This window comes from Panthera onca, chromosome B1 (genome assembly GCF_046562875.1).
Source record: "Panthera onca isolate mPanOnc1 chromosome B1, mPanOnc1 haplotype 2, whole genome shotgun sequence".
Classification (NCBI taxonomy): domain Eukaryota; kingdom Metazoa; phylum Chordata; class Mammalia; order Carnivora; family Felidae; genus Panthera; species Panthera onca.
In genome coordinates, this window is record NC_138342.1 from 26,776,921 (window position 1) to 26,797,482 (window position 20,562).

A 20,562-nucleotide genomic window follows, 5' to 3' on the forward strand; every position below is an offset into this window, starting at 1 on the left:
CATATTAACAATGAAAATTATTCTGTAATTTTTATTGCATTATAAGATAACAAACGTTAGTGATGTTTTGTGACTTCTAAGTCACAAAATGAGCTTCCTATGCTGACTATAACCATGATGCTTCTTAACATTTTCCACTAAAAAATACTATGCAATAGCAACTATCCCATGCTTGTTATACTGTCAAAAACAAATGTAAGTGAAAAATGCTATTTGACTTTATTGATTTTTTTCAGAAAATATACTGTTTTAGAAGAATGTTCTTGAAAAAAAAAACATGCTAGTGTTGAAATTTAATTGCAAATAATGGCCATGTAGCCTTAAATTTCTCCCTAATTTCTTTTTAAGAGCTAAATACTCCATTGTTAAAACATGTTAATTTTTTTTAAACATGTTTAAATCGCAAATTGATTTCAAATGAGTTATGATCACAGTTTTCAGAAAATATATGTTGCCACTTTTGCAACAATGTTTCTGTTTTAATCCTTGGCCTTTTTGTCCTTGATTTCTGTGTCACAAAGTTGAGAGGATGTAGACAGTGATTAATATAATCCGGAATATAATTCCTCCTGGATAGTACTGCTTCTGTCTCATTGTATTAACTCTTCTCAGAAACATGCAGGTGATTATTTTCTTCCAAAAAAAAAAAAAAAAATGAAGTCAAGGTCAATGAAAGCCTGGTAAGTGCATGGGTTTCGTTTCTGAAAGAGTATACACTTTCACAGCAGAAGATTTACATTGTATATAGAATAAATACAATACAAATTATCCATAGCCAGTCATGGACTTTTATATAAAAAATAAATAGCCCCCTAATTGTTTCCTTTAGAAAAAATTATAGTAAATTATAGCATTAAGCAAACACAAAGATACCGGGTTTATTTTGTCACCTTCAATGCTTATTCTCTGATACCACATTTCAGAAGAGTTATGAAAGTAGAATATATTACATTTATGATACAAGTGGGCAGCAAGTATATCTATGGTAAAGATTGCTGTTTTTATAATGTAACAGCTTAATTTAGCATGCATATCTTTAAAATCATTATGCAAAATAAATATAATATAGTTATATTTACAAAGTAAGTTTACTCTGAGCTATGTTCAAATCAAATCCAGGTTGCATAGTAAAAGGCTCATTAAGGAAAAGACTTCATTTAAAAGTTGATTATTTTTCAATGCAAGGCCTATAATTAATGGAAAGTTATCAAACATAGTTCATAGAATTATGATTGCTTGTCACCAGAAATAATATCTAGCATGCATTATGTGTCAGGTATAGTTCAGAGTATTTTTTAGAATGTATTAATTAAGTCTTTCAAACAACTTCTTAGGTGAGAACTTATTTTCCCCAACTTGTATACGAGGAAGAAGAAAGGCTGAGTAACTTGTTCAAGTTCACTACTATGTGATAAGGCAGGCTTACGTATTGGAGTATTTGTACTTGACTACCTCTCTGCGTGGCCTATGCTATAACTTTCCATTCTTTCTGCTCGCCTAGTCAATTCTTGGCCAGCAATGGCCATGGTACATAAATAGATAGTGAATTTTATTATCTTTATTGAATTTTATTATCTTTATTCAGCTTGAGACCTACTTAGCGTAGCCTCTCAACGTCCTCTATTTCCATGGCAAAATAAGCGTTTTTTGCTATATGTCCAATGTTAGACAGAGTTCATATTAGTCTGTACCCAAAGGACAGTCCCACAATATTGTTACAGAAGCATCGCTGAATTTTCCAGTACGTAAAGTGCTGCTAGTTGACAAATATTTTTGAATAACTTTCTTAGTGACTCCCATCAGATATAAAATCTCCTTCATCTTCCTCTCTGGAGTCAGTAAGTGAGAAAAATTATAAAAGAAAAATATGTCGTCAAATGATAACCTAACATTTAATTGAGCATATCAATTTTACTGCTTTACAGAAAAGTTTGATTATTTACTATTAGTTGTTATTATGAATATATCTGCTAGATCAATATCAATGACACAAAATATCTTTAAGATATACAAACATTTATTTACTTAATATGATTAACTTCCATAACAAAATTAACTACCAGTATGTGTACAGTATATATAAATGACGGCATAAAACTTGCCAATATACCTATACATAACTTACTTTTAGTCTTTGTTAATGTGCCTGATTCAAATTTGATATTTAATGACTAGTTTTAGCATTTAAAATAACAAAACACTTTGCATACTGGAAGATTTAGAGTACCATTCACTTATTTGATGGCATTTTTTGGCAGACATGCCTTCTTTTTCCCAGCTGTTTGCCTCATGCATTTCTGTCTTCTGTCCACAACCCAGGGACTTCCTGAATTGTTTGAACCTGGGCAAGGTTTCGTATTCAAGTTGAAACTTTTTTTTTTTAACTGTTGGGTTAAATGTTTCCTAAGGATTTAGAGAGATCATTTGCTATGTATTTGAATGAAGAGAAATTTAAAGTGCTTTGCTGTAATTTATGTTTTTGTTTGTTTGTTTGTTTCTGTTTTTGTTTTTTTTAATGATGCTGTGGTAAAAAAAAAAATATTTGAAACATCCCACAGCAAGAACTACAACTGGGGCATGTTTGGAAATGTATTTTTTGAAATTGGGACTGGGTCAGAAAATTCAAGATATGCAGTCAACAAACTAAGGATAATGGAGACACAAAAGTGAAACCAATATAAAGCAGAGATGTTCATAACACACGCACACAGTTTATTACATCCTTTTGTCTCAGTGCTATATCTTCCAACAGTTCTATTATAGTAATTTATTTATTTTTTAATTTTTGAAATGTTTTTATTTATTTTTGAGACAGAGAGAGACAGAGCATGAGCAGGGGAGGGGCAGAGAGAGAGGGAGACACAGAATCCGAAGCAGGCTCCAGGCTCTGAGCTGTCAGCACAGAGCCTGCCACGGGGTTCGAACTCACGGACTGTGACATCATGACCTGAGCCGAAGTCGGATGCCCAACCGACTGAGCCACCCAGGTCCCCCAGTAATAATGTGTTTCAGGAGTTGATTAATCTGGGAGCTTATGTGGCTTAGTTCGTCTTCCACTTTTGATTTCGGCTCAGGAAATGATCTCAAGGTTTCATGAGTTCGAGCCCTGCATCAGGCTCTGTGCTGACAGCATGGAGTCTGCTTGGGATTCTCTCTCTCTGACCCTCCCTGCTCATGAACTCTCTGTCTCTCTCGGTCAAAATAAATAAACTTAAAAAAGGAGTTTATTAATCAATATTCGTTTTCTGACTCAGATATTTATATAGCCTCTCAATTCAAACACCATGAGAAACACTTTTGTGAAATATACATTTAGAGTACATTTTATTTGGTCACCATTTCATTAAATATTCATGAACTTCCAATACCTCTTTTTTGCCTTTCTTTAAGTATAAATAAACTCAATATTCACCATGGTTGACAAATATTAGAAGTAGCAAGATGATGATATGCATGTTTCTCAAAGTTCATGGGCACCTGGAAGTCCACAGAAGTCGCCCTGAGTCTAGGAATTTTTGAATATTTATTTTTAAGTTTCTAAAATTTTAATGAGAAGCATATGGGCTTCTTACACATATCTATCTCTATCTCTAATCTCTATCTCTATCTAGATATCTATATCTATGTCATGTATATCTAATCTATATCTATATCTATATCTATATCTATATCTATATCTATATCTGTATCTATATCTAAACTTATCTATATATATCTGAATATCTGGCTGACTACCATCAGTTCTTCCTTCCTTTGTGTGTCTCTGTGTGTATTCTTTTTGTTTTTAATAACCAAAGAGATAAATTATCATGAGATAATGTGAAAAAGTTATTAACTTTATACTGCACCAAGGGATTCCTGCTAGGTGAAGGCTGAATATTGTTTTGACACTTTGGAAACATTAAGGTTGTTTTTTTTTTTTTTTTTTTCATAGTATAAATAGAGAAGACTGAGCAATAATTGACCCAGCCCCTAACACACAGAAATGTGAGCGTGACCAGGTTACATGAACCTGTGCTACAGAGGTCACTACCATCACTGTATTTTTAGTAGTGGCCCATTTCAGCAAAACAGCACATCAATAAAAATAGTTTATAAATTTATTGGTTTTGCAGTATTTCTCCCTTTTAATTTGAAAATTGGTTTTGTTCGTGCATAAATGGTATAAGCATTAAAAGTTTATCTCTAAATATGTATACATATTTAAATAATATTACAATAAAGTCTTCCTACTTGATCATCCAGGAAATGCATTTTGCTTTAAAAGTTAGCAAATAATAAGCGGATGTAGAAAAAATATTTTACATATCAAAAAAGGGATGAATTATAATATTTAATGTAATATCAACATTTGCTATGACATGTACTTATATACTTAATGATAGGTAATATATTAGGTTTACATAAAATATAGAAATGACAATGTTTAAAAACGTATTGTAGGCTTAATTTTCTACCTATTAAAATATAAACTATTCTGTAGCCACCTTTCTAAAAAAAATGTCAATTTAACCACTTTGGTGTATCTGGCATTCCTCTAAAGTTATTGGCAAGTTTACAGAATATGACATGTGAAATATATGGCTTAATATAAAAAAATGGGAACATATCTGAAATAGTCACCTTTGATTTAACTGTATGTTAAATGCATCAAATATAGTGTTGAAATTGAAGTCCTTATAAATCCTGAATAACAGTGTTCATCTTGTAGTTTAATTTCTTTATATATTACATTTAATTTCAGTAGCCTATTAAAAACTCAGAGGTAGAAGAGATGAAAAAGTATTGAGATTCAACTAAAATTTTTCCTGACTTTAGGCAAGTAGAGTTTATTTTAATGAAATTAATTCAATGAAAATAGAGTAGATATTACTGTTTTACAGGAATAGTTACAGAATTAATATGGTTTCTCAAGCCTGCTAAATGACTTACAGATGGAATAGGCCACTAAAAAATCACACTGCTGCTCTGCTCAACATTACTGTAGAGTTAAAAGTGAAAGGAAGCCATACAGTTTAAATCAATGTATATATTCTTGTGCTTTTCTATATTTCAGAATAAGCGCTTTTAACCAAGCATATGGGAGAATTAAGAGTACAGACAATTTAAAACAAATCTAAGGAATTATAGAAAGTAATAAAGAGATTGAAAAAATATGTCCAATGTAAACAGTTTTATTTATTTGTTTTTATATTTCAGATATTTTTTTTATTTCTTCATAGTTACTTACTAGGAGTGACTGAAATCAAAAAAATATAATTGAGTCCCATCATCATGGAAATGGCTTTAAGAGAAAACTGGTCAGATGAATATTATTGCTTTCCATTTTCAACCAGTAAACAGTGGCCATTGATAAATGGACTGCCACCAGTATGTCAAGAATGCTCAAGAAATGTTAGATAATTCAACACGCACGGGGTTTTTTTCACGGGGTAAAAAAAAAAAAAAAACTGGAAAATATCTTAGGTGAACGTCATGATTTCATCATACAGGACAAGTACGAAACCAGCACCCATTCCTCTGAAAGCACTGGACTGTGCACCCTTGGAAAAAGCTTTCACTCCTTCGTCACGAACAATCTTCCTCCAACAGTCAAGCATGCCTTTGTACATGATGCCAGTTCCTTTGTGCCCTGACTGCATCATCAGGTGGCCATGAACAGTGTCGAATGGATAGAAAGTCAACCCAGAAACCACTGTAACAGATTGTACAATCATCCAGCTGATGAAGACAGGAGTACTCTTGGGATCTGGAAGTAGTGTCATAGATACCAAAGTAGGCAGCTGAGTAGATGATAATACCCCTACACAAGCACATTAAAGCCTTGGTACAGTCCCTCAATCTCATCAGATTTGTAGATCCTAACCAGGCAGTCATCAAGACCTCTGAATTCCCTTTCAGCTCCAAGTTTGCTCACATCGGGTATGGGCAAAATCAAGAGGATACACAAAACACCAGGAAGCAGTCCCAGGGGCAGCACCTGATGCCAGATTCCCTGCAAAGTAGCACCAAAACTGGGTTTTCTTGTCCACACCACCCAGGAAGATCTGCTTATGTTTACCTTTGAGGGCAAAATTGAGAGGCTGGGTGGAGAAGTAGCTGATGACATTAGCCAGGTTACCATGCCAGAAGGACACCAGCTGCTCCCTGGGGATGTGAACCACACAGTCTACAATACACTTGTATTGCTTATCTGTGACAATTTGCTTGCTTGCATACTGCACCTGCAGCAGCAGCTTGACTCGCTCGGTGGGCTTTACTGCAGCCCCTCTACCCACCAAGAGCTACTTAGTGAAGGACAGAGTGCAGTGCCATCTGTCAGGTTGAAAGGAAAGAAGAGATGGGTGATGGCTGGGACTCCAGTAGCAACCTGCTGGGGCTCTGAGGCTCTGGGCTCCAATGTAAATAATTTTAACTCGTGTAAAGTTACATTGAGATTTTTTTTCCTCAGTATGTAAGAAAGCAAGAATAAGTTAAATCTTTCAATCCGAGGGAGAGCAAAGAACCTCAGATTTAGTTAACAATGGATATGTACCACCCATTGTCCATATATTAAAACAGTCAAATAGAGTTCCTGTTGGATTAAATGATCTCAAACACATAAAGCCCTGGAACACCCATGCACAGCACTTGGTCCTCAGTAAGTTTTAGTCTTTCTTCTTGCCATTTTCTCCTTTTCCAGCCTAATATTATGACCATTTGAGATAAAACAATTTTTTTTTCCCATTGCACATGACAAATGATTTTGTTTAGTATCATCATAAAAAACAATATGGACACTTTATGCACAACTATATTTTCAACATGCATGGATTCTGAAACTTATGAACACTGGACTACCTGAAAGTCTGTACAAAAATATTAGGTAAGATGGGGAGAAGAAAATCGTATCCAGTAGTTTATCCTAAGAGAGAGAATAAAGTCATCATCATGAAGCTATTATATGGTCACATCTCCCCTGATCATGATTTTCAAAGAACTGGGAGTGGTTTATCAAAATGGAGAATTCCTGTGTGAATGGAAAGTTATACAGATCTGATGGTATCCACGCAAATGGTGGAAAAGCAGTAAAAATATTAATGGCTGTGAAAAAATAGGGTTTCAATAAAAGACATTTTAATATGAAAGTTTACAAACTTTAATATGAAAGTTTACTAACAAAGAAGTTAGTAAACTAGGAGACACTGGGAGTCTATGAAAGAAGTCCCTGATTTTATGTTAGTACTTTGTGGTGGACGATAAGGATGAAAATGTTAAGTAAGAGACTTTATATCAGAAATTGAGTCTTCGTGATCTGACCTGGTTTCTTTACATTTTCTGACCTCCTTTCCTTACTCCAAAAGCATTCTCTGTCCTAACCTATTTAACTCATAAACCACCTATTATGTAAGTTTCAGATTTCATGGGAAGGACACTATATTTCAGAGTAGGACACATTTTACAGAGTAAACACATAGCAACAAAGACATATATTTAGATGTGAGAACAGAATGTCACCAGTGCTCAGGTTATGTAACTGGCTGGTTTGGAAGAAAAAACATTGTAACTAGTGCTAAGAAACATTTCAACAATGAAACAATGAAAGTAGCACAAGAAGGTCAGAGCTACTTACAGGTAGCCACTTGTTACTTGTTACTAGTTACATATATATATATATATATATATATATATATATATATATATAGTGTCTCCCTCTCTCTCTGCCCCTCCCCAGCTCATGCTCTGCCTTTCTCTCTCTCTCAAAAATAAATAAACATTTAAACAAAATTAATAAGAAAAGGTGTTCCGGTTTTGTTAGATCTATTTTATAATTAGCCCCAAGTCCTTTCTTTCATGTGGAATATCTTAAATGTGTATGTGTGTGTGTGTGTGTGTGTGTGTGTGTGTGTGTGCATGTGTGTGTGTGTGTGTGTGTGTGTGTGTGTAAATACAACATAGGCAATGGCATATGAATGTGCACATGGATATGCACGTATGATAGAACATGGACACAAGGCAGCTGTTTGCAATGCTTTGTCTGCCATTGGGTCAGTGTTCAATGCAATGTGCTGCTTGTATAGGCACTGTTAATAAAAATATGATTTGCCTTCACATATTCTAAATTACATAATAAGGTCAAATGCCAATTTGGAAATAGGTCATCAATCCAGCCATTCCTTGAATCCAATAGTTTTAGAATGCTGTATATCCTTTGTTCTAAATTGAAATTAGAAAGAAATATAATGAAATGGACATAAAAGGCAAAAGGTCATGTAGCACCCTCTGAGATGCGCACTGGGCTTTCTGTGGGATAGGAGAAACACAGTCTTTAGTGATGCTACAAATGTCTTTTTATGTATTTATTTTTTAATTTTTTTTAATGTTTATTTATTTTTGACAGAGAGAGAGAGACAGGGCATGAGTCGGGGAAGAGCAGAGAGAGAGGGAGACACAGAATCTGAAACAGGCTCCAGGCTCTGAGCTGTCAGCACAGAGCCCGACACGGGGCTCGGACTCATGAACCATGAGATCATGACCTGAGCCGAAGTCGGACGCTTAACTGACTGAGCCACCCAGGTGCCCATACAAATGTCTTTTTAAAAGGTGGCTGACACTGTCAGGTGTTGTAGTTGAGAAATTCATGTAATGTCATGTGCTGTTGAATGCAAGGACAAAGTACTGACTTTGCTGCCCGAAGTGGGACTGTTATATGAATAGGATACTTCTATTTCTAGGTCTGTCTCTCAGGAAATTTTTGAAAGAATGCTAGCATATCAAAAAATATACCTCATTTTTTAAGAAGATATTTTTAGTAGTTCTTGATATGCTAAATTAAATTAATTCGAAAGAAATACTTTGCATTATAGTTCCTGTTAGCATTCAGAAAATGTAAGCAGAGTTGGGGAATAAAAAGCTATTGTGGAAGTCTGCTATGTAACTTAAGATGTTAATATGCGAAGTCCTTGTACATTTTATTGAACCTTCTTAGGAAAATGAGTTGTAAGAATTCGCCACTGATTGAGCAGAAAGATGATGTTGCTCAAAATTTTAATAAACAAAATTAAATACATTTCTGAGAAGAAATCACTGGTACTTTTAATTATATGAATGAGGCCTATCACTATATGGTTTTATGAACTACATTCCTAAAAGATACAGACTTTGTAAAATGTGAAATAAATTCGTGTACTTTTTCTCTACCAAATTATAAGGGCACTTCTAGAGCTCCAAAAAAACTGTTTGTATACTTTTCTACAATGTCTCTGGCTGCTACCCCGCAACGCAAATTGTTTTATTTTTCTCATTTCGCAGTGTCTTGTTTATGAGGAGTTATCAATGTCTAAAATATCTGCAAAACTTTAAAAAATGCAACAAATTGAGGGTATCATCTAACAGCAGAGGCAAATGGTCAATGTAGACAAACAAGGAAAAGCAGCAAGGTTAGGGAAAGATTACTGTATATTTCACAGTGTCAAACATTCAGTCAGTTCAACAAATAATACAACAAATGTGAAATCTACAATGTCAACTAGAGACGGAGGCTGGGGATATTACAGACTGACATTCCTGTAATTAAGGAATGAAAAAAATAGCAACATTTCAGGACATAACAAAGTACACCATCTGGGCCTGCCAACTATAAATATTAAATATGGAAAAAGAAAGGACAAACAAAGCTAATATAAGCATCAAGTCATTTTGCAAATTCATAAAGAATCAAAGAAAATCAAAGAATCATTATAGCCTCTAAATGCTTCTAAGGGTAATTTGTTGATAAAAGGAGTTGGCATCACTTCATAATTTACAAAGGAAGATAGAAGACAGATGTCAGGAGCAGATGTACACTTCCCAGAAAGGGGAAGAAGGAACGCTGAAGCAAATCAGGATCATTTGCAAAATAGAAATCAAATAAAATGGAAAAAAAAATAAGGACTGAAAAAGCACTTCTACAGAGTTGGCTTAGTCTTCCTATCAAACTGATGCAAATCTCCAGGTCATAGCTCTCAAATTTGGAAGTACATTGGTTGAATAGACAAGTTATTGCTTTCCTACTCAGTGCATAGCATTACGCCAGGTCAGAAAGTCACTTGGAGGCAAAGAGGACAACTAGCTGCAGAGACCTCAAGGGAGGACCATTTACAAAGTGTACAAGTGTTCACACAAGTCAGAGTGTGTTGATAAATTCTTCACAAGATGGTGGAACAAGTGTGGTTCTTGTATCTATCAATCAGCCATTAACTCAACTATCCATTCTCTATCCATCCATCTACAAATAATTGAGACCCTATTCTAATTATAGCCTGAGACACAATATATTGAGAGTATTTTAGAGGTCAAACAGATATAATAAAAAGATAATTAATTTCAAATAAGAGCTCTTTATCAGATTTGAAACATTGGAATCAGTCATTCTTTATTTAAATGCATAAATGCAAACTCTACTTATCTAATTACCTCCTGAGTATTTAAAAGAGTAAAATGAGAGCAACTGTACTTTCTATTTCCTTAGATCATATATTTTATATATATGTGTATAACACACATATACACTTCTGTGTATATGTTAACAGAAGTGTATATGTTAACATGCATATATATGAAGCAAAAATATAAGTCTATATGTGTAATATATATTCTATATGTGTGCATATATGTGTGAGATAGAGGTGAAATATATTTATTCTTAGATTCAGCAATAGAATTGTCCATACACACATCATCATATATAGATGATTTTCAGCTGACAAAGTATTTGAGACTCGGCAAAGCTGATCACAACTTTAATATATAAAGTAATATATATATATATATATATATATATATATATATATATATAGTCATAGAATTATTTTACTTTTACACCTCTTATCTTTCATCACTCAAAGCAAGTAAACAATGTGACTGAGAAAGATTTTAGCAACTGGTAATATTGATCACACATGCCCTCTCTTTTTCTTCGTAATGACCCTAGTGATCTTCATCTTTCAGGACCAGCTGTTCAAGTCCAATCTATTCCACTTAGTCCTTCTTAGAAAGACAGGTTCAAACACATCCTCTTAGCCCTTGAACTTGCAAAACAGTTAATGTCAATTTACCCCTTTGTAAACTAACATTATGAAAAAGAAAGAGGCTTGGAGAAAAATATTGCATAAAAAGAAACACACAGTTGATTCTATTTAGTAAATGTGTTTTTAGTTTACTGCCAGAGGTTTACAGGCAGGGGTTTATTTGAAGCATATATCAAACCATACTTAATAAAAGCCCAAACAACCGTGTAAAATTCATCTATATAATCTATAGATATAAACACTTCCAAATCTCTGGCTTTATTGAGCTATTACTATTTGAGGTATATTGAATGAGGTAGTGGAACTGCCAGGTTTATAACAACATGAGCTCAGCTATGGGAAGTCACGAGTTATACTTTCATGGGCTGTCAGTACAATCACTAAATGGGAAACAGCATATACATACCATTGGTCTCGAAAGAACCAACTGAAAGAAAGGCTTAGCACAAATCCACATTAATATGCGCAATCTGTGATGTGTGTGTGCACCTAAACATGTATCGTGTTTTTCCAGGGGCAGTATTGGTTTATACTTACTGTCTTGGTATAACTATTAATAGTGCTTCCTTTCATGTACATATAGGCATGCAATGGACAAACTGAATAGCTCGCACATTGTATCTCTTTCTTCTCTGAGACTACTTCTTTTCAAGCATATCAACATGTTTATATATAAATATATATATTTACACTCGTGTAGGCACACACACAAGCATAGATTTACAGAAATATATGTACTTACACTCACTAGTAGACAGTTCTTTATATCATAATAGTTCATGGGTATAGTTTTTGGCACATAGATTTTTCCTTCTAATTCTATATGCGACATTAGTCACTATGTTAGGATATTTTTTGTCCTCAACTGAAAATTCTGATTTAAAAAGGAAGATAGTGACATGCACGGGATCGAGATGTCTGGAAGTAATAAATCTATTTTTGTTCGGTGAAGCTGTGGGACTGATTAATAGTAAGAGCTATAAGGTGCAACTCTGCAAATGAAAATGCTTCTGAGACGGGGCACCTGGGTGGCTCAGTTGGTTCAGCTTCCAACTGCAGCTCAGGTCATGGTCTCACAGTTCGTGAGTTCTAGCCGCGTATCAGGCTGTGTTCTGACAGCTCTCAGCTCGGAGCCTGTAGCCCGCTTCAGATTCTGTCTCCGTCTCTCAGCATCCCCCCTTCACTTGCTCTCTCTTTCTCTCTCTCTCTCTCTCTCTCTCTCTCTCAAATATAAATAAAACATTTAAAAAAAAGAAAAGAAAATGCTTCTGAAGCCACTAGATGAAGCTGGAAGTCTACCTACCTAAAGGAAGTAAAGGTAAGTTGTTTACAAATGTATTCCGTGTACCTGACATAGGATTTAACTTTTGCAAGACCTTTCAAGAGATGCATTTAGCAAATGGTGTTGGAGAATCCACTCTATCACTTCTAAGTTAAAGTCTTTTTTTTTTAGACACTTAAAATGTGTTAAGTGTCACTGGATGCCACGTCAGTAAACTAGAAGAATAAAAGGCAATAACAATTTGTGAAACATGTTAGGGACCATTTCCTTCCCATTTTGAATAAAAGGAGGTAATCTGAAAAAAAATGTAAAGGTCTAGGAAACAAGCTACTGTAGATACAGTAGCAACAATAAGTTTCTTACTGATTGTCCAAAAATATTTGGCCTGGATAAATATCTCACATACTTTCTTTTTTAGTTCCCCTATGACTATTAAACAAAATAAAACAAAACAAAACAAAACAAGACCTACCTCCACTACCCCACCCACATAAATCAATTCAATGCTCCTATTGTTTCCCGGTGCTTCTACCAATCTTATCAATATTCCTCCAAATACCCTCATCTGCATATCTACTACCAGTTCTGTCTCAAGAAAAAAAAAAAAAGTCTAGAAAATATAAAGTAACTACTCCTGTTCCCTGACAAACAAGGTTGTGAGGAAAAGCAACAAATCACCCAATTCATTGCCCATAATGTTGAGAGGGGGATTGGGGGAGGATAATGGTGATAAGGGTTGGGCAACAGAATTCAACAGGTATATAATGGATTTAAAATGTGTTTGCTAGCAGAAGCAGTGATCTAAATTTCATAAACAATTGGATTAGAGGACTGTCAACTAAGGAAATTGCAAGGGGCACATCGATCCAGAAAAGCAACATTGGAGGGACAAGAATTGGTGGTTAAGAGACTTCCTAAGGAGACATAAGGATTCTGTGTGTGTGTGTGTGTGTGTGTGTGTGTGTGTGTGTGTGTATTGTTTCTTTCTTTTTCTTGAATGATATAATTAATTTGGAGATCTTACCATCCTTCCCTTACAGTATGCTTTCTCTCTCGAATATGATGTGAAGAGTGCCCCAGGAGGTAAGCAGTACATATCCATATTTGAAGTTGAAACTCTTGTATCTTGCTTAGCTATGATCCCGTGGCAAGATATGTTCTGAAGCCATAACAATCTGCGAACACGCTCTTAAGTTGGACTCTCCCTAAACTGTAAAACCTAATTATAGTTACTGCTTCAATAATGTAGTTCCAAAGAAACAACTTATGAATGACAGAATGATTGCTCATATACATAATTCTTTAATGTGATGTAGTTGACATAAACACAGTGTAACCACAGGAATGACAAAATAATTGACAAGTTATTTTCAAAATGAGAATTATTATGTTGAGTTGGATGTCCATTAAAAGTTGATTCTAAATTCAAGGCTTGGTATTGAAAATTACTTCAAGGATTTAAAAAGTCATTTCATTTCTGCATGTATTTGCAAATATAAGTATTTTTATAACTTTCTATACGTTAATGAAAATTTCTGTATTTTATATTTTCTAAACGACCAATGGATTTTGCTGTTTGCCTCACTGAAAGATGAAAGAATTAAAGTTAAGAGTAAATATATATATATACATTTCTTAAAGCAAGTACCTCTCCAATAGTAAGCTTTCATATATACTAGGTTGTTAAAAGAATTTTATATTTCTAAACCTAGTTTTTCTTCACTTCTTTATAGTACTTAATCATGATATCAATTAATTAAAACATCAATAAAATATTTTTGGTGGTCTTAAAATAGTATGCATAACAATACAATGATACAATCTCAGTTTATGCTCTGTTTCTTCCAAAAAATTAAAATTTCATATACCCCGTCCTCCCCATTAAGCAAACCAGTGTTTTTCATTTTATCAAATGCAGGTCAGAATACATTTTTTAATTCCCTAAAACTGAACATCTTTTCAAAGGATATGCTCAATGTTATAGATATATCTCTACAAATTAATACATATCTGTCATTATATATATGAATGTTAAGAGTTTCATCATCACTGCATATAATCAAGAGACTATACCAGATTTCTGAAGACAGTCTCAAAGGAGAGTTCCCAAACATCTTGAACATTATTGTATCATTAAAATTGTCATTTCATCTCAGAGTGATGACTTTGAAAGAGTCTACATCACATATTTGGATGTGTGTGATTCACTCCCTGGGAGTTGGGCTAAACAGACACTATTTGAGTGACTCATTGAGGAACGGGGTACTGAAGAGTAAAGTTTCAGATTGAGAGCTGTGACAAAGGCTATGAAGAATGCCAGCAACCAAGATCTTGAGCCAAGAAAATAGTTGTACCAGAAACCTAAATTTCAAAATGACTATGACAAAGGTTAGTAAACAACAAAGTCTTAGAGAACAAGGCTAGTGATTGATGTTAAAATCATAAAATAAACAATTTGAAGAGAGGTAGCGATAGAGTCCTGGTTCAAGCTGCTTAGGAATTACTTGTGTCTATCTGTAAATTGAACAGAGAACTCATTGAGGTCTGTCTCCTTCTTGTAAACCACAACCACCCCTCTTCCAGGCTCATCCTTCTCCTTTTCTATTGTTTTTTTTTTTTTCTCTCCTCAGGGCTTATCAGCTTTGTATACTCCATAACTTATATATTTATATTTTTAGGGGAGGCGACTACAAGAAATGTTCAGTCAAAAAGGTAGAAAACAAGAGGGCCTTGTTAAAGGAGAAGAGTGTGCTACATAACAGAAAATAAACTCAGAGACCAGAATTATCTGTGAGAATAAAAGGAAGAGGAGGAAAGAGAGCAGAAGTTTTGTGAGGGTGGTGGCTTCCACACTGCATGATACACCCAATGGTTTATCCCTCACACAAGCTCCACAATAAAAACAGTAGTGATTTTACTAGAATTTAACACATCCACTCATGATTGGTATAAATGACTTTCTTCTGTAACTCCTGAAGAGCTGGTTTCACATTGCTGGACAGAGGTAACACTCAAGGACTGAAGAATACAAACAGAGATATAACCCTGAGACTAGAAATCATGTAAAAATACACACAGATTCAGGAAGTGGCTTCTGAAAGTTTTGGATATCAAAGACACTTTTCCCTTTAAAGTTTTCAGCAAAATATCCATTATTTTTTAAGAAAGATTTTTCTGTTTATTTATTTATTTTGAGAGACACAGAGAGAGACAGAGCGAGTGTGAGTGGGCAAAGGGTAGATAGCAAGAGAGAGAGACACAGACAGAGACAGAGACAGAGAATCCCAAGCAGGCTCTGTGTCGTCAGTGCAGAGCCTGATGTGGGGCTTGAGCTCAAGAACTGTGAGGTCATGATCTGAGCTAAAATCAAGAGTGGGATGTGCTCCTCCAATATTTAAAAATTTCATTGAATTTAGGAGCATGGAATAGGTCTTTAATTCCTGATTTGGTAAAATACTGCCTCTTCAAGATTCTCTATAAAAGGGAAGAAAATATAAACTATTGTAAGAATGTGATGCTTTTGAAACCTTTAAATTGGCTTTCTCAAACATAATCACCAGTTGTCTGCTCAAATGAAGTATTTGGGAATGAATTTACTTGTTTCATTTGTTTGTTTGTTTGTTTGTTTGTTATTAAATAAGCTTACTGAAATTAAATGGTGTAGGTAAGCAACCACAGTTGAATAGGTACAATTTGAAATGAGGGATTATTTTGATAGTTCTATTTTTGTGTGTTCTTTTCCTAATGTATAGTTACTGTAATTATCTACAAAGGAGTAAAAACAATTTCAAACTAACAATATTGAAATCTTTTCAGTTTAAATTGTGAACTGTTCCTATAATAGAGTTCAGTACAAAGATTTTAATGTCAAATATGAAGATTAAACTACCATCCAATCTGAGAACACTTTTGCTATTTTCTATATACATTTTTTGAAAAAGTAATTGAGAGTTCAATCCCCAAATGTTCTCTTGCTTTTTTCAAAATCACTGTAGCTGTTCTTGATGATTTATTCATACTCACAAATTTCAGGATATTCTGTCAATTTCTGTCTGAAATTATTTGGATTACTAGAGGATACTGATGGCTTGAAAATGTGCCGGTCTCCATGTATTTTAGATCCACTTTTATTTCTTTCAAGAAAATGTCATACTTTTCCCAGAAAAGTTTTACACACACTTCATTTGTTATTTCTAGTGATCTTTTGGTTTCTGGGCTTGGTTTCAAATGTTTTTGTTTTTGTTTTTTTTAATTCTTTATTTTGTTATCACCTATTTCAGACAAAATTTTAAAGCTTTTTTAATATAATTTATTGGCAAACTATTTTTAAAGTTTTTAAAAATTTTATTTTTGTATATTTTCAATTTCTTACCCCTTTCTTCCTTGAATTCTATTGATAAGCTCTGTTATCTACTTTTTGAAAGGTATGCACTCCTTTAATAATCATTTAGCAGCAACCTCTGAATTTTTAACTTGTGAACTTGATTTTACCAAGTCCTAATGTAATCAATATCTCTTATCTCCCTATGAAAAAATAAAGGACTTTTAGAATGCTTCGACAATTTCCTCCCTTCCAGCTATGCTATCTGGAATTTGAAGCCCTTTATGTTTTCAACTTTAAATAAAACCTTCTATTTTTATTCAGTCAATGATTAATTATATTCACCAAAGATTTACCAATTTTTTTATACATGCTAGATGCATTTCAATTTTTCCTGCTGGATTTATGTACTTTAGCAATTTATCTGGTGGACCCATGAGTGATACTCACTTTTTATTCTGAAATATCTGTATATAACTCTTCATTCCTGAAAGATAACTGATCTGGGTATAGAATTCTAGTTTAATGAATATTTTCTTTAAGTTTTTGATGAGAATTCTTTGGCCAACCTTATTAACACATTTATACATAATCCATGTATTATCTCTAGTCACTGCTAATATCTCTTTGAAAATATGAATTTTATTTTTTAATATCTTACTTTAGACTCAGCATGCATGTCTGTATAAAGACTCATGTCTTTCTTCAAATCTAGACAATTATAAAACTTTATAACTTCTAGGAATGCCTTTTCTCTATGCTACCTTTCGGGCACTCAGTAAATGAGTTCCTTATGGGCTCTCAACTTTATGCAAGAAGTTCAGTGGGGACTGTGCCTTGCATGTGTAAAACTTCTGCCCTCATCACTATGAGATTTCAGCTTTCAATTCAGATGTCAAAGCTCTAATGTCCTGTTGTCACTTCATCTTTTTTCTGATAGTACTCTATTTTAAAAATTAAAAATATTTTAGTCTCCACTGTACTTCTACATAATTTTAGTGAGAATAAGACCAAATCCAGTCAATTCCTTTGGCCATATATTTATTCATGTATTTTTCTAAATTGTAAACAGCCAAAATACAGAAAATACTTAGCTTTCTTCCAACTGAAAATGACCAAAAAAAGTCAAAACATTAAATCTGTGTAATAAATTGCTTCTTGCCATATAGCTTCTTCTCAGCTCAGTTAAGTTTAAAGATATGTTGGCTTTTTTTCTTTTGTCTCCCCAGCAGGTTGACTGTGTCTTTTTCTTCTTTTTTTTTTTCTTTCTTTTTATTTTTTTTAATACCCTTTAACCCAACTGTTTAGGAAGGACAAGGCAACTTCTTAAAATTCTGCCTATGTTCTCAGGAAATGTCATTCATTTGGCAGCGATCCCAATGTGTAGCACAGCTTGATTCTCGTTCATAGTCCCCAAAACAGCCAGGCCTGATACTAAGAAGCTCTTTCAATGACAGGCATTCATTTATCTGAACTTATTCTGAACTTAGAGAATATGGTGGTGTGTGTGTGTGTGTGTGTGTGTGTGTGTGTGTGTGTGAGTGTGATGTACTTTGAGAGGCACATTTAATGTCTCTCTGCAACCAGTCAGTGTTTCTTCTCTAAAACTTGTTTTATGTAATAAAATGGTTTTAAGGGGATTTCTTTTCTTTATATTTTGGTGGAAGCCCTGAAGTGTCTGAATGAAAAAAAAAAAAAAAGTTTTAAAACATTTTAGGTAGTGTCCTTGTTTTAAAGTTGGTGTTTAATCAGTTGGTTTTAATCAGAAAGTAGACCTTAAAGTTAACTCCTATTTAACTTCAATTTAGAAAAAAGGGACAAAAGTAAAAATGACATGGTGTAAATTTTAATGACAAGATTTTATATAGAAACACTATGGGACCTCTTAAAATTTTACATTAGGAGCTTTTCAAATCAAACCAAAATTCCACAATTGTAGATTCTAAAAACATGTCTTGCTCTATGTTAATCAGTATATTATAAACTTAATTTGTGCATAGACTTTCACTTATTACCAAATCTTATTTTATAAAGAAAAATATTACTTCAGAAGCAGAAGCTCTAGGTCAAATCCTGTATCCCACCGTTTCCTACTTGTGAAAATGTGAGCAAATGACTTAGGTTTTCTGTGCCTGTTTGTCCTCTATCTTATATAAGGGTAGAAGTAATGGGTAGAAGTCGTATTCATCTCAGAGTAATTTTGAAGAATGACTTAATCAATCGCTCACTGAGTACACACTAGTTGTTAGCTCTTAGCTGCTACTAGTGTTTCTAGGCTACTTTCACCCCCAAAGTCTATCAGTTGCAAAGAATGTTGCTTTCTTTAATTAAACTCCCTTTGTAAAGTCAGATTTTTGTTATGATATTTCTTATTTACTTTAATTTTATTATCTATTTATTATGTATATTATTGAGTATAGTTAACGTATTTCTTACTTATAAAAAACTGTTTTGTCTTATTTAACAATTGCCAAGGGCATTTTCTATTTTACAGTTCTACAGTTCTATATAATCCATATTATATCTGGGCTCAGTGATGTTACTGGGAAAATTTACTCCAATGAATGAGCTAAAAGCAATCCTTAGACAAAGTCACCTCTCTGTCGTCATTGCCCTTCTTGTAGTCAAAACAATGTTCGTTTGACAAAATTTCTATCTTATAAACCTTCTCTCATTGCAAATATAACACTTTTTCAGTAAAAATCTGAATCTCTATGTATATACCATATAAATTCTAGTCATAATGCGGGCTTCCATTGCATTTGGTGATTTTATTTATTGATTTAACTAAATCTCTTTGGCCACTGTTCAGTTATCTTGTCATAATATTTCATACAATGGTGAAAAGTTAAATCTGTAAAGTGATTTTAACATTATATTGAAAGTCATAATTATTTGTATTCTGACAACAGAAAGCTCATAATAAAATTTAATAGATTTCTTTCTAACGATACTAAAACATACACAAACACGACCTATATAAGTATATATACATATGTATATATTTTAAATATCTCATATTATTTATTGCTTTCACACTACAATAGCAACAACATCCCAAGATCATTCAATATTTTAATACCATTATTACAATGGACTTTTAGTTTTCTATTCTATTTATGTTTATAATTATCTAAATAAAAATTATCTTCTATTGTCCAAAAATTTTAGTATATAAATAGTGTTCTAAAAGAGAAACTTAAGATTACATGTAAATAAATATTTGTAGACATATACAATTATTTTTCAGTCTTTTTCAGGTTCTTGAGTAAAAGCCTGAAGGAATTTATCTTTTCTTGTTAAAGAAGACAGACATCCGATCCAATGAGCATTGCTGCAAGTGACAGTTTTGGGCACAGCTGGAAGATTTCTTTGTAATATCCTATATTCTGCTATGTTACCTTGATTAAGGGATTTTAGATTCATTGAAGATTATTTCAAAAATACAGAAACTTTCCATCAATTTCCCACCAATATGCATTAAATTAATATATTTGCATTGCTTTTTCAATGCCTAGATACTACTGATTTTATTTTCTGGATTTTTTAAGGTTTTAGATTTTCTCTAATTTAAATAGTTTTCTTTTAATTTTGTCTTTATGTAGGAACAATTTAAGTGTTTTCTAGGTTCCTTTTTTACAGTATTTAAATTATAAATTCAGTTTAATTTTACTAATTGATATGTAGTTTATTAATGTATTTTTTCTTGCAAAATTTTGTTTCTTTGTTTTGTTCTTTTATTTTTTTAATTTTTATTTAAATTCCATTATTTACCATATACAGTGTAATATTAATTTCAGGTATACAATTTATAATTCAGCACTGCCATACGTCACCCCAGTGTTGATCACAAGTGCATCCCTATCACCTATTTAACACATCCCCCCATTCACCTCTCCTCTGGCAACGAT

At 33.4% G+C, this 20,562-nt stretch overlaps 1 pseudogene; it reads right to left on the reverse strand.

Moving 5' to 3' along the window:
• Nucleotides 1-5,462: 5,462 nt before the first annotated feature.
• The window catches only part of LOC132693126 (ADP/ATP translocase 2 pseudogene), a 33,604-nt pseudogene continuing 18,504 nt past the window's right edge, over nucleotides 5,463-20,562 (reverse strand).